Here is a 26,080-nt window from a genome sequence, read left to right as displayed (position 1 = left end):
GAATGATGTTTGGTGTGGCACGGGGCTTCTGCTCTTGCTGGTTGGTACCTGGGTTGTACCAATTGTTAGATATTGTTAATATCACCACGGCGTATTGCTGTGCTGAGATCATTCCTTTAGTACTAGGACCAGCCACGTGGAGTCAGGGGAGTTTGGAGGGCAAATCATCTTTGGTGAAAAGCAGCCTCTCTATTTATCCTCCATATGCCATATAAATACCATTTTCTATGTGAGCCTTGGCATGGAATATTTGTGAAGCAAAGCTCCAAGGCCCTTTTCTTCCTTGATTCCTCTGTGAGCTTCTCTGTTTCCTTACCTGGCTACCCTAACTGGCAGAGTGACTGTAACCTTGTTGAGCCACAGTCTCCTCATCCACAAAGTGGGCTAACCAATTTCTGCTTGCAGGAAGGATCACAGATCATATGAGTAGAAGGGTTAGCACAGGACCACGTATGGAGGTAAGCTGAATAAGTTCAGTTTCCTAATCCCCACCTCCCTCTCACCCTACATTTTCTCCCTGTGGATTTTCTCCATTTATATGACCTTTGCCTCCATTCTACCCCTGACCATTTGTTACAGACCCTTTTGTTGAATTATGCTCGGGACAAGAGGATTTGGGTATTCTTGAGCTCTCTAGCTCCACACATCTGATGTGGAACTCATTATTCTCTACCTCTTCCCCTAGTTTCTGTCATCTTCCCCTCCTTTCCCTCATCTTCCAAGCCTTTCCAAAGGATACCAAGCATTCATCCAGTCCAGTGGGCTTTATTTTATAAAGTGGCTTTGACCACACTCTCCTCTTCCCCAGGCCTGATCACCTCTAGGGTCTAGTCCATTCTACTTCTGACACTCACCTCTTTCTATTGTTAGCACGATAGCCTTGGAGATGACCCTGTTTTCCCCCTTTACCTGGACTCTTGCAATTAACTTATAACTGTTTTCCTTTTCTTCAGTTCCTTCTTCTTGGAGTGCAACCACCGAACCCCTGCATAGATCTGTTCAAAACCATGCAGTGTTGCCCATTTACCTGCAGAAAGGAATCTAGACACATTGCCTTTGTCTTCAAGGTAGTGTCAACCAACTCTGCACTCTTACTTCCCACTATGTTCTTAGTAAGAATCACGGTAAAACAACAACTAACACTTCTTGAAAATTTACTACAAACCACTCAATATTCTAAAGTCATTCATGCCATTTAATCCTCTCATCCACTCTGAGACATAGTCACTGTTATTTCTGCTTTACTGAGGAAGTAATGGAGGCACAGAGAGGTTCTGTAGCTGACCTTAAGTAACTGCCCTTAGAGGTGGGGGACTTGAATTTAAACCCAGAGACTGTATCAGAGCCCACATTCCTGACCTCTAGGCCTTCTTCTGCCCTGGGATTTGGTCACGCCAGAAAACTCCTCATGCCCCCGAAGCTGCTTTACTGTCCTGCTTCCTTGCCTTTGCCTGGACTATCTGTTTTTCTCATCGCTTTACCTACCAAAATGCTAACCATCCTTCAAGTGTTATCCACCTTCAAGACTCCTTGAAGTCTTGGTCTTCTCTGCTCTGAGGTGATCTCCCTCTTTTTGAAATACAGAATTTCCCCAAACTTTCTGTTTTTACCTTATTCTCTTATATGACAGCCTTTTGAACACACAGCTGATCAGCTCTTCCAGAGTGGAGGATGGAGCCACAGCTTATCTTTCCCTTAATCCTGCCCTGTCCTTTTCACATGGAACCCACAAAGGCAGTTTCATTAGATTAAATGGAATTACTGTTTTGCAGACATGAGTTGGTTTCACCTCCATTCTCCACGTCGCTTTGAAAGGAAAGCCAAGCACTTGATTAAGGAATGGAAAGAATTCTGTAGTCAGTCAATTCCTGCTGCGATAAATCTCTTGGGTGAGGGATGCTAAGGCAGGGACATAAATGACGATAGCTGTGCTTCCACAGTTGACTGGATTATAAAACAAACCATACACTATGACTATATATTTCAACAATACATAAAAGGAGTCAGGGAGAGGTAAAGGTAGGGAGTAAGAGCTGGCATGAAAAGAGGGGGATTTGCCTTGTCCAGTTTGGAGACTGAGATAGTATTATTCTTTCTCCTTTAACAAGTTTACTTCTCAACCAGTCAGTTCTGTAACAGGCTCTAAAGTTAGAGTGTCAAGATTAGAATTGTGGCCTTGCCACCTGCCAACTCTCTGGCCTCGCAAGTTACTGAGCCTCTCTGTGTCTTAGTTTCCAGATCTGTAAAATGGGAATAATAACTCTACCTGCTAGAGTTTTTTGAGAATTAAATACAATAATCCTCATCCAGGACAGAGAGGAGTGGCTGGCCTACAGTCCTGGCACTCTTACTGTTAAATGCCTAATGGCAAGAGAGGAAATTGAGCTAGGGGGACAGGGTGGCCCAGTGAAGCCCTGGGGCACTAAGGGCTGTGATGCTTCCCAGATGTGCCTGAGCACTTGTCACAGCCCATAGTGTTCTCCGCTTCAATACCACCCTTAAGGTTTAGGAATTTCCCTGGCAGAAGGCAGAAAGCCAGGGAAGTCAGTGGCATCTGCTGTCTTCAGTTCGTCATTGAGTGGCTTTCTTTATTGCTTTTCATTAAATCCCAGAGACCATTTATCCCAGATTCATTTTAGAGATGGAGAAAATGAGGCCCAGAGAAAGGAAAAGTTGCCCCAGGTCACACTAAAGAACCAGAATCTTCTCCTCTATCTTCCCTTCTGGTGCTCTTTCTACCTCACTGTCCCCAATTGTAGAATATCCTAGCTCTGTGTGTCTGTCAGTGTGGACCTGGACACCTTGTCCTTCTCTTTGCCACATGTCTACTGCACTTCAGGCTGCACCAGGTAATTCACCATTTAGTGGCATCAAGGCTAGCATTAGAAAGGCTGTCTTGTTCACAGGAAGGAGCCTGGGATGTGGAGTCAGAAGATTTGGTTTGAAATACAGTGCCATCAGTCAATAGCTCTAAATGCTTGGAGCCATCAGGTTTAACCTATCTGGGACTCAGTGTCTTTGTTTGTAAAATGGGGATAATGATCTATTTCATGAGATTGTTGTGATGAACAAGTGGGGTAATATTTGGGAATGCTCTTTATAGACTGCAAGGCATGGTGCCAGCATTGGTGTGTCTTTTCTCTCCAGGAAGAAACTCTGCCTTCTCCTTCTTTCTCTTCTCCTCTACGGTATTTAGCAAAATGCTAGGAGGTACATAAAAGATACTCAGTAAAGTATCTTTTCTTTTCAAGGAGAAACTCTACCTCCTCCTTCTTTCTTTTCTCCTCTACAATATTTAGCAAAATGCTAGAAGGTACATAAATGATACTCAGTAAAGCCCGGGCACAGTGGCTCATGCCTGTAATCCCAGCACTTTGGGAAGCTGAGGTGGGTGGATCATTTGAGGTCAGGAGTTCGAGACCAGCCTGGCCAACATGGTGAAACCCCATCTCTACTAAAAATACAAAAATTAGCCAGACTTGGTGGTGGATGCTCATAATCTCAGCTACCCCAGAGGCTGAGGCAGGAGAATTGCTTGAACCTGGGTGGCAGAGGTTGCACTGAGCCGAGATCATGCCATTGTACTCCCGCCTAGGCAACAGAAAGAGACTTTATCTCAAACAAACAAACAAACCAACAAAAAATACTCAGTAAGGACCTCTATTTTGATTGATTATGATTTCCCTGTATTGTCTGATCCTTTGATGCATCAGGAACCCACTCCCTGACCTGGTATTTGGGCAAAAGTGTGAGTCTGTGAAGGGAGTCCCTTGGGCCTAGGGGAGTGGAAGAGGTAAACAGAGGGCTGAATGATGAAAAGTAAACTGGATTTAGAAAACAAACCAGAGCTAATGGCTGTAGGTGGTGTTAGTCATTCTGTTAAGGAATTTGGGAATACATATGCATACTAATAAGAATTTATTTTGGCTTCTTCTTACTCCAGCATTTGGGAAGGGAGGAGAGGTAGAGGGCACTGCAGAAATAAAAGACATCACCCTTCATCTCCAGATAGGGCACCCTGGTGCTGGGCCCTCAGCTCCTGAGGATGCATTTGTCCAAATTCTGTGAGGCTAAGGCCGAGGCCTGTGGATAAACTGGGGTTGGGCTGGCTATTGGTCCTTGGGGGAAGCTCAGTGAATGAGGCGCTAATTCAGGAGTGGCTCCCAGCATCCAGTCCACGGAATAGACTCAGTGGAGGGAGATCCCAAGACCTTATGAAACTGTCCAGGATCTTTCCTATTCCCCAGCCCACAAAGTCACTCTTCAGGCCACAGTGAGTTTCTTAGGGAAACTCTAAGAAGTGTATCTAGCACAACCTGGGATTACAGACTGCACCCCTTCTTTCATGAAGCAGGTTCAATGGTCTCTACCCTGAGATTCCATAGCTTCACCTGGCTCTGTCCTGTCATCAAACCAGAATACTTCACTGCAAAAAGCCAATCTCCTCTCCTTTTCGTACTCAGAGAATACAGAGAAGAGAGACTCACCATCATCCATTGCAAAGGAGTCTTTTCATTGGTTATAAAGGCCTAGGCCAAATCAGCCTTCTCTTCAGGCTGAGTGCCTCTCTACCTCAAACCCTCCTGGGAACTCTTCTGATCAGACACTGTGATTCCATTTAGCCAGTGAGGGTTGGGAGCCAGCCATGTGCCCAGAAGTGTGCCAAGGGGTCTGGGGTTTATAGTCCAGTGAACAAACCAAGAGATACAAACAACAGGGTAAGCCTTGTTAGAGGTGTCAAGGAGAGCAGGCATGGCCTGGAGGGGAAGGTGCGTCCTGATTGGGGGTGGCAGGGAGCCCAAACTTTCTTCTTACTGGGGGTATTGAAGTTATATTCAAGGATGGAGTGCTGCCTTGATTTGCAGCCTAAAGCACAAGGCACAGTCATTCTCTACCACACTGAGACATGAAAGGGTGTGTGAAAATATCCTTAAGCACCTGCTGGGAGCTCTCTGGGAAATCATTTATCTGCCCTGCACTTCAGTGCCTTGGCTCTAAAACTGAAACAAAAAAAGTATGTACAAAGGACCTTAAAAATGTTCATACCCTCCAGCCCAGTGATTCTACTTCAGGGAGTCTAGCTTAAGCACAAAAACAAGAATTTGGGCAAAGACTTAGGTACAAAGATGTTCATCACAGGGTTATTTAGCAGAATGAACACGTAGAAGAATCAAAATGCCCATTATTAAAATGGCTTTCACACCCCAACCCCTTCTAGAATAAGGGGATGACCTCTTTGGGAAGCCCTGGCTCAACTCTGAGGTAAGTAACCAGTACAGGAAGCCAGGTGTCACGTTAGTGACCCTAACTCAGTCCTTGGGCTTGTTCAAGGAGCCAAGAAATCCACCATCTTTCACCTTTTCATGATCCAAGTGTGGATTATCTTCTGGGGATTTTCATGGTAAATGGTGACTGTAGACTGGTGTTCTCTTGGCCTCCCAAGATGTATGTGGTCCCCACCCTGCTCCATCTGTCAAGGTTGCTTGGGGGTTCCTAGAGCTGGAAAGGCTCTTAGAAAATGCACAGTCCAAACCCTTTGAGGGAAAGGGACTTGTCACATTGCTTGCTAATACAAAGCCGTGGTGAGCATGCAGGCCACCTGTCCCCCAGCACCGTATTCAGGTTATGTTGGGGCAAATGTAATTAGAAAAATAATTCTGAGAATTACCAGTGCCCCAGGTCTTGGCTCTTCATGGAATATCCATGTTTCTGACTCGAGAAAACTTCTTGATGGAGTATTGGGTTCACTCTGCAGCAGAGATTGGTCTGTCTTTCCCATATCCCTCATTCACATCATTCTAATGCTTTACTGGTTTCTAAAAGCAGCTCCATTTCTACTCTGGTGCCAGCTTGGTCCTATCTCTGCCACTCTACTCTGGTTGTCTCATGGGTGACTGAAGGTTAGGGGAGATAACCTAGCCCACTGCTCCCAACTCTTGGGAGAATTCAAAGAGTAGAGCACGGGCTGTGGTTCTTCCTAAGCCTTTCTTCCTGGGAGCCCCCGCCAATAGTAGGCAAGCCCTCAGGTAAGCAAAGAGGAAGGCAGTTTCCCTGCTGTTCTTCCCTCCTTCTTCCCTTCCCCTTCCTCTTCCCTACTTGCCCTCCCCAGTTTCTACTCCACACCTCCTTTTACTTACCTCCTCCTTCCTCATTACTTTCCTTCTCATGACTCTTCCCTACCTCTATCCCTCACTCCCTGCTCCTGAGTTAGATCCCTTCTCTCCAGGGCCCACCCCATATACCTTGAGTTTCATCCTGGCCATGCCCCTCCCCCACCAGGCTTTCCAGAATTCCTGCAGGGAGGGGCCTGTCTTCAAGGATCTGCAGCATGCCAGTTTGGCAGTTTCCCGGGGTGCACATGTGGAGGGTGCACACATGAGGGCCAGCTGCCTTGGCTTCTGCAGTTATGCATGTGTGTAGAGAGGAGACAGGGTCGTATGTTACAGATGTATCCAGCCAAGCCAATCCTGGGCTGCAGAGACGCCTCCACATGCCACATGTGCCTCCCTGTGGGTAACCGGGACAGGTGCACGGGATGTGTTAGCCACCAGGAGAGAAGAGAAGGATTGCAACATTGACATTCTTCCTGCTCCTGGATTTACCAGCTGGAGTCCCAACAGGAATCTCAAAATTTCATTTCCTTCAGAAGGAAGGAAATGCCTCTTGGGTAGTCCAGTAAGGCAGAGGAAGGTCCTACCTTTCCGGTTAACTAGTTGTTTATAGCGGGCAGAGAGGATAACCAAAGATGAGACCCTGGCCAGACCTGGGTGTTCTGACTCTAAGCTCACAGTCTGCTTTGAGTAGGGGCTCCGCTGCCTACCACATGCCTCGGACAAGTCACTTTACTCTTTTGGGCCTCAGTTTCCTTATACATCAAATGAGAGTTACTGGGAAGATCAAACAAGTGAAGAGTTGTAAAGATGCTGTGCAAACACTTGGCGCCACTGCACCCTTCACTGATTCTTGTAATAATCATGAAAAGTCAAAGTGCGTGTGTGTGCGTGCACGGGGCGCTCGTTATTCATAGGTCCCTTACCAGGATTCGAGCATCTGAACTGGGCCCCAGGACTGGGTGGGCGCGATCGTCCCAGCCCCCACTCCCAGCCTGGGGCCGGCGCGCTCGGGTTTTCCTCCGGCAGGCGGCGGGCTGACGGCTGAAGTGCGCGCTAGGCACGTGAGGCGGGAGCGCCGGCGCCAGCTGCAGAGGTGCAGCCCTGGCCGCCCGGCTCGCCTTCCGCAGGGGCTGCCCGTGCTGCCGGACCGCCGAGACCGCCCTCCCGGTTCCGGGGCTCGCGGCCTGCCCACCTCCCTCCGCGACCGCGGCCCCAGCCCACTCCCGCCCCTCCGTGCGTCCCCGCGCCACCCCTGCCAGGACCGTGAATCCCTCTGGTTTCGGCGGCGGTGTTGGTCGTCTCGGAAGCGGGTGCGCTCAGCAGCGGGCGCGGAGGCTGCCTTCCGCTCCTGCAGCTCCGCGGGTCGCCACTGGGGGCTGCCGCGCCGGAGAGCTCGGCGGGAACGGTGCGCACGGCCGCCGGGTTCCTGGGAGCCTCTGGCAGCTGGGCTTTCTCCACCGCTGGCCCTGCGCTGTCTCCTCAGCCCGCCCGACTTCCTCCCAGATTGGAGCGTGTGATCCGTGTGTGTGTGTGTGTGTGTGTGTGTGTGGAGCGGAGAGAGAAACCGGGTACGCGCGTATGCGCGCGCGCGTGGGGGGCAGTGTGCATGCGGGGAGTACGGGGGAGTGTGTTTGTGTGTGCGTGTGGGTGTGAGTGCCTGGCTTCCTCTCGCTGAGACACACATACACTCACACGTACACAACCCGGCAGGCTCGTCTGAACTTGAAGACACCCCGCATTCCAAGATGCCCGAGGTTCCTGGGAATGCCCGGGGTTCTTCGATCCGGAAAATCCTACCGGCATCCTCCTAGGGAGGGATTATTATTTTTTTTTCTTTAATCTGGAAGAGAAGAGAACAAGTTGTGCTTTTCCCCCCTTCTTCTTGCTAAATGCCATGGATATAACTGAATAAGCGGCTCAAGGCTCTCCCCGCGTGGACGTCCGAGGCCACCATCTGCCTGCGTTCGCCGGAGCCGCCGGAGGGCTTAGCTCGAGTCTGTCTCGGGCGGGGAAGGATGCGTGGCCGAGCCGGGGAGCCCGGGCGCCCCGCGGAGCCGGCCTCGGTGCCTCCCAGCCGGGGGTAGATGCTGCCTCGCCCAGGTGAGTGGTCGCCGGCGCTGCGTCTTTGCGATCCCGGGTGTCGGCGGGAGCTCGGCGCGGGGCTGAACGCACCCGAGGGAACCGGGAACTTTGCATCCTTTTCTTTTTCGCTGAAGACTCCCCTCATCCTAGGTGCTCATGCGGACACCCCCTTCTCTTTTCGCCCATCCTTATCGCGAGAGATTTCCTTTCCTTTCTTTAGTCTTTATTTCCGATAGTGGGGGTGAAACTCTGGCGGGGAGCGGGGAGAGCGGGGTTCATGTGAGACTGGAGAGCAGGATGGAGAGACGGGGAGATGCGGGTGGATGGAACCATTGAAAGCAGCAGGAGAACTTTGCCGCCAGACCACTCTGTTGCATCTCCGCACATGCAAGGCCTGGCTAGAGCCATTGCTGGGGGCTGGGTGGGGGCGCCGGGGACTCCCCGAGCTCTGTGGACTGGGTGGGGTGGGGTAAAGCCAAGTGCAGAGGGGTTGATGCAGAGCGGATGGGAGGAAGGAAGGCATGGTTGCAGTTTGGGGAGGCAGGTAGGACAGGTTCAGGGACCCTATGCTGGCCTCAGGCGGAAAGCAGATCAGGGGATTGTGTGTGTGTGCAGCTTGGGGCATCAGAATGGCATGATAAAGCAATATGGAAAATGGCATTAGCCACGCCTGGGTTCCTAGGGCTCTGTCTCCCACCCAGCCCTGCCCTGGTTCTAAGGTTGGCCTGGGCAGGGAGGAGGGAGAGCAGTGGACCGTTCCGAGGTGGACAGTGCCTTACTTTGCACAGACCTTCTGAGGGAGGTGTCCTACTCGCCTTCCCATCAGCCCAGTACAAAGGACAGAGGCAGAGAGTTCTAGGGAGATAGAACCTCTGAAAACCAGAGCAGGAGGGAGAAGGGAGCCTGAGTGGAGACCGCAGAGGGACTGAGCCAGACTGTTGCCAAATGCACCCGGCGACAGCAGACAGCTGCAGACAGACAGACACCTGCAGGGACAGGGAACATGGCAGAGCCTGCACTCTTGTTGGAGTTGGAGTTACAGGCATGGCTATAGATGATGACCCCTCCCCTGGCCATAATGGAGAGAGAGAGTGTGTGTGTGTATGTGTGTGTGTGTGTGTACGCCTGTGTATGTTTCAGGGAGGTGGCAGCTGTGGCCTCCATGGCCTGATTGGCCTTCTAGTACTGGGGGAGGGGGCAGCTTCAGGAATTTGACCCCCCTGCTGCTGGGGAGGAGCAAAGCTAGGGAGGAAACTGCCATTCCCTGGGCTGTGAAGTTCCCAGGGGCCAGGGCTAGAGGTTCTATGTGGGCTGTTATTCTTGTGTGGGGGCCTATTTGGAACTCAAGGTGGGGAGCAAGGGAACTGGGTCTTGGGGTTGTGCCCTGGTCTGGTCGCTGCCCTCTCGCGGGAGCTTTATATCGCCACACACAGCAGAGCCCTGAGGGCAGTGTCATTTCCTTGTGGGGTACATCGGAGGCCAAAGGGGGTCAGAGTCCTGTAGGGAGGATTCAGAAGCTCCAAAAGGCCTGCACTTGGAGCCATGAGCCTCCGCCAACCATGCCAGCTGCCTGGGCCCTTCTGCCGATGCTGGAATGTCATCTTTCCCTTCTGACTCTGGCTGGGAGTGCAGAGTTGCATCTCTCTCCGGCCTCCTCACATGCTTTTGCTCAGGTCCCCTGCCCAGCCCTCAATTTAGAGTTTCTGGTGTGATTCCTGACCAGGAATGTAATTATTTATCTTCCTGCCCTCATCCTGGGGATGCAAACAGCAAACTTGGCATTTCTGTTTCAGCCTCTGGAAGGTTGGCTCCCAGCTCCATCTCCTGTCTAGAAGGAATGGGTACCTGCCTGCCGTGGGCTGGAGGCTGGGGTTCAGGGTTCCTTCTTCTGTGAAGTGCCAGTTCTTTGCCCAGGCCTAGAAACGTGAGAAGCTGGGGAGCCTGGCCTGAGACAGGGTGAGCAGGAGCATCCAGGAGGTGAGGCTGAGGAGGAGAAGCAAGATAGATGGGAAGAAAATGCAGTCAGAGTGGGTGGGGTCACCGGGGAAACCAGGCAGCCTTCTGGCCAACTGAGTCCTGCTTTGACTGAAGGGGAATTGCTCTTCTTATCTTTGCTTCAGCTCCAAAGGAAAAAACACGAAACAAAACAAAACAAAACAAAACAGGGATTCTGGCCTCCAAGTGCCAGTTTGCCAAGCCTCTTCAGCCTGTGGGGTTGAGCAGGTTCTGCTCTCCTTTTTTGGGAGGTGGATATATAGAGGCTTATAAGCTCCTGGCGTGGGGTCTGTCTACCCAGGGACAGTGGAGAAGTGAAATTGGAATTATTGTTTTCAGAAACTCTGCTTTCCTAAGGTAGATGTTAGCATCTAGGGAGTTCACAGTCTGATGGGGGAGACTGCTAGACTGGAAGCAGAGACATATAACAATAAACAACCTGGGATGGCCAAGTGGAATTGGACTCTGAACAGGAGCAAAACCAATTTGAGTATTTTGTGATTTTTCCTTTGGGTAGGGGTGGAGTTTTAGGGTCCAACTTATTGAAGGGATAGAGTTGTCATATAATGGAATGAAACATCAACGTGGGGGCCTGGGTTCAAATTCTGGCTCTGCCATATCTTGGTTAACTATGCGAGTCTTTGCATTTTGACCTGGTAAAATAAAATAATAACATGAGCCCAACAGATGTATTATGACCTGATGTTTTCCTGGCAGTCCCCAAACCCCTTTGCAGATCTGGGAGAGTCTTTGGTTGAAGCGGGGAGGGTTGGAAGGGAGGAAGAGTTCTTCAGAGACATGGAGGGTAGTACAGCCAACTTCCCCCTGTCCAGGGAGCTGCCAGGAGAGTGTGATGCCATCAGACATAAGCTGATTGTTAAAAGGCTCCAGGAAGCCCTCCAGAAAACTTTGAGAATTGATGGTTGAGGAGCAAGTTTCACCTCTGGGGCCCTGGCACCTGCTTCCCTCCCTTTCTCTTGTTTGTTTTGGATTTTTATGGCCATGCACATTTGCTCAGGAAGTGGGACTCTGCATTTTACAAGTATCACCAGCCACCCTTTCCTGTCTGAGGTTTGAATGTAAAATACCCCCCCACTGCCGCCAGCACCCAGTCTTCTCTTTTTGACTCTGTTGCCGACTCCTGCAAGGGTGACCTCACAGGAATGTTGTGAGGCCCAGGTAAAGTGAATGGATACAGCTCTGTGGGGCCTGGGCAGGGGTTGTGATTGAACTGGGTCCTATCTGTGTAGTTGGGGGAGGGATACATCCAATTTGGGAGAGGGGCCTGGTTTTCTGACTGATGAAACAGGATGCTAATGTTCATCCCCCAGGGTTGTTGGAAGGGCACAGCAGCATGTGTGACTGCACTTTGTAAACTGGACAAGCCCCTTAGCACTCACAGCTATATTTGTGACCCTTTCTCATTAAGACTGTCACTAAAATGTCAAACATAATTATACTCAGGTATCAGGGCACTAAAGGTGGACTTTCACGGGTCAGTTTTATGTGGGACTGCAGTTAACCAGTGATTACAGGCCAGGCAGGTGGAAACTGTGCCTTCTGAGAAAAGGAGTGTTAACAACCTGCAGAAACAGGGCAGTTGTGGTTCAGATAACTGGGTGGGACTGGTAACAGGAAGCTAGGAAGGGGCACATGGGCAGCATTTTTGGAAGAAGCATTTTTGGAGGATTTTTTCTAATCACACCCTCCCATTACATTTTAATGCCACAGATATACTATATGTATATCTGTACTTTGTATATCAAAAGATTTAAGTTCTCTTTTTTTGCTTCCCCACCAAGAACACATTTTTGCCCCCTTGGGGGCGATATTGTCCCCACTGAAGATGCATTGTCTTAAAATTAACAGAGGTAAGTGTTAGAAGAGGTGGATTAATGAGGCAGGGGGAATCCAGAAGATAGTGAGGGAGACAGATGCACTTGCAACTTGCTACCCCAAGTGTGGTCTGTGGGCCAGCGTCAGCATCACCTGGGGGCAGGTAAGCCATGAAAAACCCTCAGAATCTCCATTTTATCAAGATGAGAGATTGGGACGGTGTTGGGTTGACAGCCCAAGAACACAAGGCTAAACTTTGAACAGAGGGTCAAACATAGCTACATTCTGGGCCACTCAGCTTGTTCAACTATTGAGTCCAAATCACCAAGCAAGTTTTAGTAATGACACAGTCTACCCATGTCGTGATTTATCAGTCTATTTGTTGTTTTTCTGAATGATTTCCTTGCATTGTAACTGAGTGTTGTATAGAAGGTATGGGGGCCCTGCAGAGAAGACCCAAGGCTTCCATGCAAAAGAAAATCAGGGCATCTTTGATTTGAACAGATCTGGGCCTGCTTTTTTGAATGTCTCCAAGGGCCAAGCCTAATGGAGCCCAGATCAACCTGAGGAACAGACTGGAACTATAGAGACAAGATATAGATGTTAAACTGTGCCAAGCTGGATTAAGGAACAAAACTGTGTTCTCGTAATTTATCAACCTGCTTGGGATTGTCTGCAGGAGAGCCGGGGCCTCCCTGGCAACCTTCCAATATTAACAGAGCAGCCCCCAAAACATGCGAGATTGCAAAATAAGTTGGGCTCTTAAGAATTCACTGCATTTATTATTGGCATGTCCTATATTAATTCACCCACCAGCAGGAGCTAAGCTACGGTTCACGTGCCCAGAAACAACATAAAGAAGCAGAAAGCTGAGCATCTCTGAACCCCTCTTCCTTCCACGTTTCCTGCCTGGGTCCTCTCCTCTCAACACATCCCTTCCTCTACCCCATTATGGTGTAGAACAACACAGAGGAGTAGGCTCCCTCTTGGCTTAACCCAGATCTCTAATAAACTTCCTGGGGATGCAAAGTCTATTTGGCCCTCCCATTTCTTCTTCCCAAGGACTCACTTCCTATTCCTTTTCTCCAAAAGTAGTACTCTGTTCCCAGCTACCCCATTCTTTTTCATTCTCCTGTTAAGGCGGCTTTAGTCAAAGAAGCCCGGGGGTCCCCCAACTAATACTGATGGTCTGTGGAGGCTCCTACTTCAGAATAATTGTAAAGTAGGCCTTGATGTTACATGACTCTCTCTGGTCCCCAAAACATATGAAATGTGGCCACTCAGCCTCCAGGCCTTGGAGAAGTTTGGGGAATGAGCCATGCTAGGGTCTCGGTACCTAGTGAGAGAGCACTATGGATGATGGCAGTGAAGGCAAAGGCATTTCTGACTTTCTGAGCTCCTGGAAACCCCTAAAAATGCCTAACAATGACTGTAAGATGAGGCCTTGTCATTCTAACAAGGTATTGAAGATTCCTGGATGGGTAGAATTGATTCCTTGACTCAACCTTTCCTGTAATGAAGCCACTATAATACCTAGAAATGTCCCCCTGGGGCAGAAGGGAGGGAGGATGGATGGAGATCTGGGGTCATGGAGGTGAGAGGTTAGAGGTTCTCCAAAGCACAAGGCACCGACGGCTGGTCAGAGAATGCTTGCTGGGGTGCAGCGGAACCTAGAATGAGCTCTCCTTTTAGCTCTGCCTGTAACTTGCTGTGTGACTTTGGCCATCCCCTCTGTCCTCCTGTCCTCGCCTGTGGTTTAGAGCCTGTGTGCTCTCCTAAGGCCTTTTCAGTTCAGGTCGTTGATCCTTTGATTTACGAGTCCACGATCCAGCCTCAGAGCAAAGACATCTCTGCAGAGCCATCTAGGCCCTGGGAGTTACTTGGCTGGAGTCCTCCATCCTCCTTCCCATCCTCTTCTGCCAGACAGCACTGACCTGAGGCTTTTCTTTGCTTCATGCTTCTGACTAGTCTATGACCAAACACTGTAACTGGGTTTCGTTTGGAATGACCAGGATCCCAGGGCTGCCGTCTGAATGAAGGTGTCTCTTTCCTCCCCACTCCACCACATACATGTGCACATACACACATATTCATACACACACACACCCACCAGTGTACACATGTCCACATTACCTCACACACATCCACACTTGCATGCCCACACATATACACACACACATTTATGCTCACACTCACACATATGTTCACATACATATACACACTCCCAAATACTCACACTTGTACATTCATACATGCACACACACAGCGCACATTCATGTACACACGTTCATGAGTTCATATACCTTCTCTTACAAATGCAGCACTCCCACATATTCACACACACATGCACACACTCCCTTTTTCCACCGCACTGGCCTCTCCCTCAAAGACATGGGCGGGTGCCATTCAACCCTTCCAGCTCACTGTCTACTTTAGAGAGCATGTCAATACATGGCCTCCTGTCATTCCTATAGCCCTCTGACCTCATTCACGAGGACAAAACTATGTCCTCTTCTGTATATGGATGAAGAAACTGGCTGGGATTTGCAGGTAGCAGGGTCAGGATGAACACCAAGACTTCTGGATCCGGTCCAGAGATTCACCTATCACTTCGGAGCTGCCGTAGCAATTTCTGCTCTGTAGAACAACCCTGGAAGACAGGAAGGGTATATTTTGTCCCTGTGTTAAAGATGGGAAACTAAGGACCAGGAAGATTCACGCACAGACAAAGGGTGACCAGACCCTGTATCCTTCTCAGCCAGGACATGTGCATACTCCAGCAGCTTCTTGGTGATTGCGTCTTCCTTCCTGTCTCTCAGTCTGCTAGAAGCTTTTATTCACACTAAACTCCAGCAAGTGAGAAATGCCACCCTGGGGCAGCCCATGGGCATTCCAGTTTCAGTTCTGACTTGTTTGCACCAAAGTAGGGTGTGGGAGAAGAGTGGACTGCCTCTGTCCTCAGGGTCAAGGTAAATAAGCCCTCTCATTGCCATTTCTCATGATGGGATCAAGCTACGCTCATCATCAATGTATCCTTTTTTGTAGTCTCAGCCCACCTCACCACTTGAGGCTATAGCTTCTGTGCTTTTCTGCCTGCCATGGCAGTAAGGTTTCCTTTAGCTCACTCTGAAGTGCCTCCTTCACTTCCTTCAAACTTTAAGGCCCAGAGAGCCTGTTCCTTTAAGATGTAAGCAATCCCATCCTTCTTCATCCATCCCTTTCATGACTTGATGGCTAGCAGTCTTCCCTATTTAGTTTAATTCAGCAAGCATTAATTGAACGCCTACTATGTGCCACCCAGGGGGCCTGACACTGCAAAGGTGAATTACTCTCGAATCCATCTGTGCACGTAGCCCTCAGTCTCACCAATCATTTGACTTCTCCTCCTGCACTTTTTCCAGCCCTGTTTGTGGGCCCCAGGACTTGACTATGTTGGGGGCGGCGGTTCCATGTTCTGGCTGATTTCTAGTGCAGCCCCTCACCTGCATTCTCGTGTGTGTGTGTGTGTGTGTGTGTGTGTGTGTGTTCGTGTGTGTTGCTTAGGAGTCAGTCAAGGTCACACATGATTAACTGCTTGATGTAAAGCCGATAGTGGTGATGATGATGTAAAGCTGATAGTGGTGGTGATGATGATGATAATGATGATGGTGATGGTAATGAAGTCCACTTAAGAAACAGCCTCTCAAGCTGCTTTCCCACCCTGCTGTACCACTAAGCTGACATCTTACCATCTTACCCAAATAGAAACTGATAGGATGAAGAGATTTGGGGTCATCATCCCAATTTAGAGACAGCTGGCCTGAAAGGAACCATTAATCTTCCTCCTAGCCCGAGGACTTATGTCACAGGGGCTGAGCTGGGAAGAAGGGGAGCTGAGGCTAGAGACCCTGGAATAGACATTAAATCCTGGACTCTCTGTCCAGAGTCACACCTTCTAAGCACATGACAATAAGGGCTATTGCCCTGGAGGAGAGGGTGGTTCCCCAGGCTGTTGAGGGGCAAGAATCTGGGAATGAGGCTGCTGGCAGGGATTGTGCTTGCAATCACAGTGTAGTTGCAAATGGGCAGAGCAGATCCCTGATGCTTGGGAAGTCTTCATCTGATGAGCAAAGACCAGTCCTTGTCCTTGGGAAGTTTATGTCTAAGGAGGAGGATAAAGCAGATACACAAGGCACATTATTAGGGAACATTTAGGCACCAAAATTCGTGGATGGAGAATCTTTCTCACAGGGAGAAATGTGTGTACCTGTGCCCCCACTTGTAGGATTTGCACTGTGTTCTGTTTTCCTGGTTGTGTGAACTTGAGTGGGTTATTCTTTCTGTGCCTCAGTTTTCTCATCTGCAAAATGAGGTTAATAATAGTACCCACCTCACAGGGTTGTTAGGAAAATTAAATGAACTACTATACATAAGGTACTTGGAGCAGTGCCTGGCATATATTGAACAATATATACGTGTGAGCTATTAGTAGTAGTAGTAGAAATAGTGGTATTTTTCTAAGCATGGAGAGGATGATACTTAGGAAAATACCACTGAGGACCGTCTTAACTGATACTCCTTTCTAGCAACCATCTCTCAAGTTAGACATTAATTTGGGGAATCTCCACATGATCTCATTTGTCCCTTGCAACAATCCTACCGGGCAGTTAGGATAGACATTATGATTATAACCACTTTGCATAAAGGGGAACTGAGGCACAGATGTTATGAAGTGGTTTCTGGTCTGATGGGGTTTTCATTGTACCTTACAGCCACACTGCATTCAGACGAGAGGTCACAAGAATCTTGGAATAGAGGCTTTTGGATGATGATAGCTGATAAGTTCAGGACTGGCCTTCCCACCTGGCCCTTATGCATGTTGGGATCAGACTGCTGGGAAAATAAACCACGATGGGGAAGGAAGATCTCATTCCAGGCTTGCATAACTAGGCGGGCTCCACATGAAATGGCCTGGGGAGAAGCAGGCTGCCCTCTACACAGCACCCCAGAAGATGGGAGTTAGGCCACAGGACATGAGTATTGAAGCCTTTTGAAACTGTCATGAATGCCTTGGGATGGGGATAGGGATAAGAGTAGCATCCACTTCATAGGGTTGTTGAATGCTTATGTGAGGACGGGGCTGTGCTGGGAGCACTCAGGGGGCACAGAAGGGACGGGGAACCTGGATTGGGAACCTTCTGATTCAGCCTGGCCTGGTGTGTGGGGAGAAAGCCAGAGACATCCTCCTGGGCCATATTCCTACCCACCCCAACACCTTTGTCCCAGGGCTGCTCCTAGTGGTGGGAAAGGGACCCTCCTGGATCTTTTGGTTTGAAAGGGCTTGGAAAGCATTTGGGGCAAGAAAATGGGCCTTGGGGGCTTGGTGCGGTGGCTCATGCCTGTAATCCCAGCACTTTGGGAGGCCGAGGCAGGCGGATTGCCTGAGCTCAGGAGTTCGAGACCAGCCTGGGCAACACAGTGAAACCCCCGTCTCTACTAAAATACAAAAAATTAGCCGGACATGGTGGCGGGCGCCTGTGGTCCTGGCTACTCAGGAGGCTGAGGCAGGAGAATCACTTGAACCTGGGAGGTGGAAGTTGCAGTGAGCTGAGATCATGCCACTGCACTCCAGCCTGGGTGACAGAGCGAGACTCCATATCCAAAAAAAAAAAAAAAAAAAAGAAAAGAAAAGAGAAGAAAAGAAAAGAAAAGAAAAGAAAAGGGGCCTTGGGCCAGGACCCAGAAGAGGGGATGAGGACCTCCAGCAGGGAGAACCAGACTGGAGGAGGGAATGCTTGTGGGGGTGGGGTTTTAGGAACTCAGGGGTGTCAGGGTGCAGGAACAGATCATGCATGGGTCAGTATCTAGGGTGGGACACGAGGTGATGATGGAGGGTCGGTGTGGGACCATAGGAAGAGGAGTCAGGAAGGTGGTGAAGGCCAGAATGAGACAGCAGCAAGAACCACAGGAGGAGAGCTGGGGGTGGGACCCAACTGAAGCCCAGGCCTCCCAGCCACTCTCTGCTCAGAGCCAGGCTGGCCAGGACCCAAAGCCCCAGCTCAGAGTCTCTCTCTTGGGGTGGGGAGAGAAGTCAAGGCCCTGAGCTCCTTCTAGGGCTCTGTGATCAGCCTGTTCCATAAATCTCAGACCATGTAAATTTGGTGCATAATTGGGAGGCACTGCAGGTACCTGCGGCTCCAGGATAAAATCCAGGCAGCTCCGGAGAGAGAGCAATGGATCATGAGTTACAGGGAAGGCCGGTGGGACGCAGTGGTGGCTGGCCCAGCTTGAGGCATGAGTTATCTCAGGCTGGGCTGCCCTGCCGTGCTGCTGTGCTGCAACGCCGGGCTGATATTTACTGTATATTGGTTTTTAAATTACAGTACAACATTGATTCGCTGCTCTTTCAGTTCAACCCTCACTCTGTCCCTGTTCTGCTCGGCCTTTCTCTGCCTCTCCATCTCTCTCTCCATCTGTCTTGTCTCTCTCCAATTCAGTTTTTAATGCAGAGTATTATCTTACATTGTATCATGTTACCCTATGGAATTAGGCTTACACTGCTTTGTATTTATTGGAGGATGCATTATATTAATCCCTTCCATGCATACAGCACTTTATACATTTTGAAGCTCTACCTGCAGCCATACCTGACTTCTTTGGACCCCATGACAGTGAGGAAGTAGGGCAAGCAGACTTGTCTCCATTTAAATATGAGGAAACTGTAGCTCAGGAAGGCTAATGGAATGACCAGGTCATGCTTGCATTATATTATATTATACCATAATAATAATGGCTACTGGGTATTGAATGCTTGCTGTGAGCCCTGTGCTATTCTAAAATAAGCTTTATGTACTTATTTTATGCTCACATTCATTCTGTGCAGTCGGTATTGTTATTGCTTCATTTTACAGATGAAGGAATGAAGATTCAGAGTGGGTTAGTAGCTTGCCCAAAGTCACACAGCTATTACAGTAAAATTCAACTTTGAATTAGCGGGATTCAAACCCCAGCAGCCAGCTCCTGAGCCCCCTCTCTCAACCAGGATGCAGGTTGTCACGTGCTGTGATCCCTGAGTTGGACTGGGGGTGGAAGAGTGGGGACGGGGTGGGATGGCTTCATGGTGCTACAAGAGGCATTTTTGTCCTCACACGACTTCCGTTTCTTTATGTTTTCACTGCACCCAGGGGAAAGGCCTGGGGACCTGGCAACCGCAGGAAATGTCCCCAGGGCAAGGGGCCAAGTTCCTTTACCCCAAATATCCACAGATGGTTAGGGCCCCAATATCCACTGTTTTGGCCCCCAAGCAAGGGCAGAAGAGCAGGCACAGAGTAAGGCTGGTGGGAGCCCTGGCTGGGTGGTGTGGTTGCCATCTGCCCTCCTTCTTTCCTGTGACATCCTGACCTCCATGGGGTCTCTCTCAGGACTGCCTTTATGTGTTCCCTTGCCCTTTGTTTAAGAGGCAAAGCTGCTTGCAGCCCAAGAGCACCTCTGAGCTGGGCTTAGCTCCCAGGAGCACAGCGAGCCAGTGGGCAGCAGGGGAAGAGCTGGGGGTTCTGCGCACTCTGCCAGTTCCAGCCCGCCCCCACTAGTGCACAGCAGTGAGGAGGCCCTGCTGAGTGCTGCCCACTGTGGCCTGAGATGCCTGGTGCCTGAGCAGGAGTTGGGAGGGGTGACTGGGTCTTGTGTGGACCATCCTGAGGAGTCCTTCCTCTCCAGATCCTCACATCCCCGCTTCCTCAATCATCCTAAGGACCTATTGCTATGGCTGGAGTCAGGCCACAATATGCTACTTGCCATGGCCCAGACACTCATCTCCCTGTCTCCCAGGTCACACTCATGGGGAAGTGAGGCAGATGTTTTGGGAGAAGCAGGGATCCCCTGTGTCATCTGCATGTCTCTTATTGGGGTAGGTGGGGGAAAAGGGTCCTGAGCCTGAGGATGTTGTGAATCCCATGACTCCAAGGAGCCATCCTTAGCAGAGTGCAGCCCCGCACATCTGCACTTCCGTGGCCCTGCTGTGAAGTGAACCTTGCTCCCTGCCCACTTCTCACTCTGTCCTTGCTAATGGGGCCCTGCTCTCTCTCCAGAGCTGCCTGGATTTTATTCTGGAGCCGGAGGTACCTGCAGTGCCTCCCTATTATGCACCAAATTTACATAGCCTGAGATTTATGGAACAGGCCACACATTTACGGAAAGTGTGAAGTATAAAGGTAAAGTGAAGCTTATACTTTTTCCTGTGGGCTCAGAATCATCCAACACTCCCCGCCACCCCCTGCCCCGTGATGGACACAAACTGGGAGCATAACCCCGAGGCTGATGTTTCTGTTGCTTTTCTTATTAATAGCTACTACTTGATGAGCAGTTGATATGTGAGAGGAATTCTAGCACAGTGAGTCAGGCCTGGGAGTCAGAGAGCCGGGTTCAAATCTCAGCAATTCCACTTAGGAGCTGTGTACCCTCATGCAAGTCACTGAGCTCTTTGAGCCTCACTTTCCCCTTCTGTAAAATGGAGCTAACAGCAATACTTAATCCCTAGGGTTGTCAGGAGTATAAAATGGTAAATAGCTACAAAATGCTACAGCGCCTGGCACATGGCATATATTATGAAAGTGTTTGTCTATACCGTAATTTATATGCATTCTCTCATTTTGTCTCCCAACTACTTTTGCAAAGTAAGTATTACCACCCTGCACATGTGAAAACTGAAGCTCAAAATATCAATGAGATTTGCTCCAAGTCTAGGGTGACCAACTGTCCGAATTTGCCTGAGACTAAGGGGATTCTTGGGATGCAGTACTTTCAGTTGTGGTTTTTTTGTTTGTTTGTTTGTTTTGTTTTATTTTGTTTTTGACACAAGTTTCGTTCTTGTTGCCCAGGCTGGAGTGCAATGGTGCAATTTCGGCTCACTGCAACCTCTGCCTCCCAGGTTCAAGTGATTCTCCTGCTTCAGCTCCCCGAGTAGCATCACCATGCCTGGCTAATTTTTGTATTTTTAGTAAAGATGGAGTTTCACCATGTTGGCCAGGCTGGTCTCGAACTCGTGACCTCGGGTGATTCACCTGCCTCGGCCTCCCAAAGTGCTGGGATTACAGGCGTGAGCCACTGTGCCCGGCCAGGACTTTCAGTTTTGAAGTTAGGAAAGTCCCAGGCCAACTAGGATGAGTTGGGCACCCTACCCAGGTCACAGAGCAAATGCATGGATGAGCCAGGATTTGAATCCAGTTGTTTCTGATATCCACTGCCATGCCCTAAGCCATTCTAGACACTCTCGGGGATGGAGCCTCTCTTAGCTGCCCACATTTATGGAGCTCTGGCAGGCTCAGAGATGCTGTCCCACTTCATTCTCACAAAACTCTGTCACTTAGGCAAATTACAGCAAAGAGGGAACTGAAACACAGAGGTCAAGTAATGCACCCTGAGTCACCTAGCTCGGAGTGGCCAGGTTGCGACTGGCACCCAGGCCATCTGGCCCCAGTGCCCCACACTCCTGACCACTCTGCTGCAGCTTGCCTCCTGTCCTTTCCAAATTCCCCACAGCTGTACCTGGTCTCATTTTTGAACCCAGTGGCCTCTGGAATAGTCAGGGCAGGTACTTTTAAACCTGTTCTATAGGACAGAAAACTGAGGCTCAGAGAGGCCAAATTCCTAAGCTAAGGTCACACAGCTTGTAAGTGATGAAGGCAGGATTAGATTTCATCAGGAGTTCTCAGCTGATGCTTCTCACTCTTGTTTTCGTGTTTGATAAATGGGCAGGATGCCTCCAGTCCCTTTCAGTTCTGTTCAAATTCATATGAAGTTTATGAGGTCTCAGTCATCACTGGGGCAGCTATGCAGGAAGCAGGTTTGGGGGGACCTGGGCTCTTGTGGTCCTTTGGCTCCAATATTCCATTTCATGTAGTTGTCATTATCCGATCCTTCCCCCAGCAGGTAGAGGAGGCACCTTGTTGCAGAATGAACATGGCCGCCTGCTAACAGCCCATCTGCTGACTATAGGAGCCCACCAGCAGCCTCAGGGTTCTCTGTGGACTTCCAGCTCTCACTCCTTCCACTAGCTGGGGATTAAACATAGAAAAGGCTGCATTCTCCTGGTTGGGCAGCAAAGATGCTATTAATGCCAGGCTGGCTTCTAAGGCAACTAAATAAACAGAAAGGACAGAGACAAGAGTCCATAAATTCTAAATGATGTTCAGGAAAGTGGCCTGGTCCCCAAGCCCCATAAAACCCGGGCAGCCTGCTGGGCTGGTGGTGCTTTATGGGCCCCTTCCTCTGCTGCGGGGTCATCTGCCCATCAAGCCTCCCACTTGTAAGGTACTTTTTCTCTTTAACTTCCAAACACTTCCCATAGTAATTAGCATTTCATGGTTGTCTTTAAGCCACTCATATGGCTGCATCACTCCCCCGTTTAACAGATAGGAAAACTGAGGCCCACGGGGGTTAATGAACTGCATAATGGACCGGGTCCCTTGATGCTGATCTAGAAAGTTCTCTCTGATGTTCATACTAAGTAAGCACTTACTACATGCTGGGCACTGTTTTAAGCCCTTTGCACTTATTATCTAATTTATTGCCCATGACAACCCTAGGACACAGGTACTGTTATTTTAACTATCATATCTATGTCCTAGTGAGGAAACTGTGATATAGAGGGTTTAAGTAACTTGCTCAGGCCCACACATGTGATAAGTGGCATGCAGGGATTTGGCCCTACACCCTCAACCATCACGCTGTTAGCAAAGCGTGGGAGCAGAATGGGAGGAGGGGTAGCTGCTATCCTGAAGGGCCTGGCTCTTTGCTTCTTCCCAGGAAACCTGTTTCGGAGGCCCCCCCGCCCCGTTTTGGAGACTGTGCTCCAGGCAGCTTCAGCACCTCCAGAGAGACATAACTCAAGGAGCAGTGAGGGCAGGCGAGGGGCTGGGCAGGTCGATTGAGAAGTGCCATGGAGAGAGCACCAGGCTGGGAGTCTGGACACTTGCATGGCCACGCCAGCTCCGCCACCAACTTGTTGTGGGGCCCTCAAAGGTTCTTCCCCTTTTCCTCTGCCTGTCTCTGATTTGGATGGAGGTGGGGCATCACATGATTTGGGGATCCACCTGCTGGTGGTGACGGCAGCAGAAAGGAGGGCCACAGAGGCTCCAACATCGGACCTGGCCCTGCCCTCACTGTCAGAAGTGCAGACCCACGATGGGTGCCCAAATTGCCTGCTAAAACCTGGGCTATTTAAAACACCCAGCGCCACCGGGAATCTCGAGGTTCCGCTACTTTAGGAGGACTCTGGGCTTCAGCTCCCTTCCTCCCCATTGCCCTGCCTTATGGGGTTTGCTGGGGCTTAGGGAAATGACGGCCCTTGGCTGCTGCAAGTTATCTATAGTCCAACACTGCTTTCCCATGGTGGGTGTCAGAGGAGGGGCTCTACTGAGGGTTGGAGGGGTGCAGCATCCTCTTATTCTGGCCAACAGCTGTGAAGTCCCCAGATCAATGAAGGAGAAAGAAGAAATTATTCAGCATGTTGCCCACCTAATCAGCCTTGCATGATTCCATTCAACTCACTTGCAGTTAACAGATGTTTACTGAGCACCTAGTATTGGTCTCTGCTAGGTGACAGAGGCTAGCTAATTAGACTTAGTTTCTGCCTTCAAGGGCCTCCCAGTCTGATGGGGAGGCAGAGAGGCAAACAAACAATTATAATGCACCATGATGGTCCTGTGACTGGAGGCAGGAACCTGCAGTGCTTCCAGCAAGAGGTGATTCCTCTCCAGCTCTGCTTCCTGGGCCTCTTGCTAAATGGCTGCAGCACCCTCTGGAATGGCCCCATTAAGTTCCTCTAGGCCACTCTCCCATAGACAATATGCACACCTTGCTGAAGATGTTTCAGTGCATTTAGGATAAAATCCTAACCCTTTAGGTGGCCTGCCAGGCACTGGCCCTGTCCATTTCTTTACCTCCTTTGTGCCTTCTCCCCGTGTCCCGCACCCTGAGGGAACCATGAACACTTACTAGAAGAGATCACGTTCTTTTCCACCTCTGGGACTTTGCATTCTGCCTGGAACACCATTTCTCTACCCTCTGCATGGCTGGATGCTACTTGTCCTTCAGATGTCAGCTTAAATACTGCTTTTAGGGATGGCCTGACCACTCCCAGTCTAAAGTTCGGCCCCTTGCTGCTCTCACTAAGGGCAGCTTCCCCCCGCCCCTTGTATTCCTTTCCACATTCTGTATCTACTTGTTGGTTTATTGCTTCTCTCTTGCAGCCTGTGAACAATGTGGGGCAGGAATGGGGAAGGGACAGGGTGGCCCAGGGGTTAAAAGTGCAGACTGGTGCTTAGACTGCCTGTGCAGAAACCTGGCTGCCCAACTCACCACTGTGTGACTCTGGGGAAGTTGCTTTATCTTTCTGTGTCCCAGTTTCTTCATGTGTAAAATGGGAGAAATAATAATACCTGCCCCCACAGAGGTGCGGTTTGGGCTAAACGAGTTAATATATGTAAAGCACTTAGAACAGTGTCTGGCACATGGCAAGTGCTCAATAAATATTAGCTATCATTATTGTTTTTATATCCACTGCTTAGAATAGTGCCCAGCTCAATAAATATTTGATGATTGGCTGAGACACCTGGGCTGAATCTTCAAGGAAGTAGTTGAGGGTTGGTTAGAGAGAGAATAGTGACTCTTAGCCCTGGCTGCACGTTGGAATCACCTGGGGGGTTATAACAAACACTGATGCCTGAGCCCTACCCCCAAGACAGTTGCCAGGCCATTGATGTTTTAAAGCTTCCCTAGGATTCTGATTCTAGGGTTGAGAACCACAGAGATGGGTAAGGGAGACATTCACAGCGCAGGAACATGGTGCAGCTGGCAGTGCCATGCTGGAGGGAATGCAGAGGGTGAGGCAGGGGCAAGGGAGTTGAATGGAGCACAGGAAGTCGGGGCCAGACCTGAGAGGGCCCTGCATGCCATGCAGAGGAGCTTAGTCTTGGTGGGGAAGTCGATAGAGGCCCTGGAAAGCTTTTAAGCTGAGAATGACATGGTCCGATTTGCCTTTAAGGAACTTGGCCTAGGTAGCTGTGTGGAGGATGGATTACTGCGAGTGAAATTGAAGGCATGGAGATCAGAGTGCAGAAGACCTTCTGCCACAGTGAAAGCAGCGCGGAGCCAGGCTTGAACCAGGCAGATGACTTGCTGGTCCCCAGTTTAATTACTTAATCCTCCTTGGCATGTCTGAACAGTGAAATCTGGGCAGTGCGGCATTCCACCTGGCTGCTCCTGCCCCCAACCACAGTGCCAAATGGGTGTCACTCTGGGCTGATATAAAGCCCATCTGGTCCTGACCATGGAAGGGCTTTTCTGTCTGGTTTCTTTTTTTTTTTTTTTTTTTTTTTGAGACGGAGTCTCGCTCTGTCACCCAGGCTGGAGTGCAGTGGCGCAATCTCGGCTCACTGCAAGCTCCGCCTCCCGGGTTCACGCCATTCTCCTGCCTCAGCCTCTCCGAGTAGCTGGGACTACAGGCGCCCGCCACCACGCCCGGCTAATTTTTTTGTATTTTTAGTAGAGACGGGGTTTCACCGTGGTCTCGATCTCCTGACCTTGTGATCCGCCCGCCTCGGCCTCCCAAAGTGCTGGGATTACAAGCGTGAGCCACCGCGCCCGGCTTCTGTCTGGTTTCTAAGCCGAACTTCTGACTTTCAGTGAAGATTCTCTAGTCCACACCCTGTTGGCCTCTGGGGTTTCAACCTTGGAAATCCGTCCCAGGCCCACTTCCTCATTTATGATCCCCGCCCTACCCCCGCAAAGCCCTGAGGTCTAAATGCCTCGAATGTACCCTGGTTCCAGGCCAGTCCTCCCTGGAAACAACAGGCTTCCATCCTCCAGGGCTTCTGCCCCAGTGGAGGCTTAAATATAGTCTCAATCTTCTGTGCCTGGATTATAGGTGGGGACTCAGGCTTCCTGCCTCCCAGCTCCCTGGCTACCAAGCTATCTCTCCCTAATCGTTCAATTTTCTTCCCGCATGAAGCTGTGGGTCCCAGAGCTACCTTTGGAAGGCGGGGCTCTTGACAAAGTGACCCGTGTCCTTCCCATTG

General features: G+C 50.0%; 1 protein-coding gene across 1 annotated transcript in view; it reads left to right on the top strand.

Moving 5' to 3' along the window:
• The window catches only part of LRFN2 (leucine rich repeat and fibronectin type III domain containing 2), a 390,172-nt gene that overhangs the window by 184,368 nt on the left and 179,724 nt on the right, over positions 1–26,080 (top strand). The gene's annotated exons all lie outside the window — the stretch shown is intronic.

Source organism: Symphalangus syndactylus, chromosome 23 (assembly GCF_028878055.3).
Source record: "Symphalangus syndactylus isolate Jambi chromosome 23, NHGRI_mSymSyn1-v2.1_pri, whole genome shotgun sequence".
Lineage (NCBI taxonomy): Eukaryota > Metazoa > Chordata > Mammalia > Primates > Hylobatidae > Symphalangus > Symphalangus syndactylus.
Note: the sequence above shows the minus strand (reverse complement) of the source record. Positions and strands in the feature narration are given on the sequence as shown.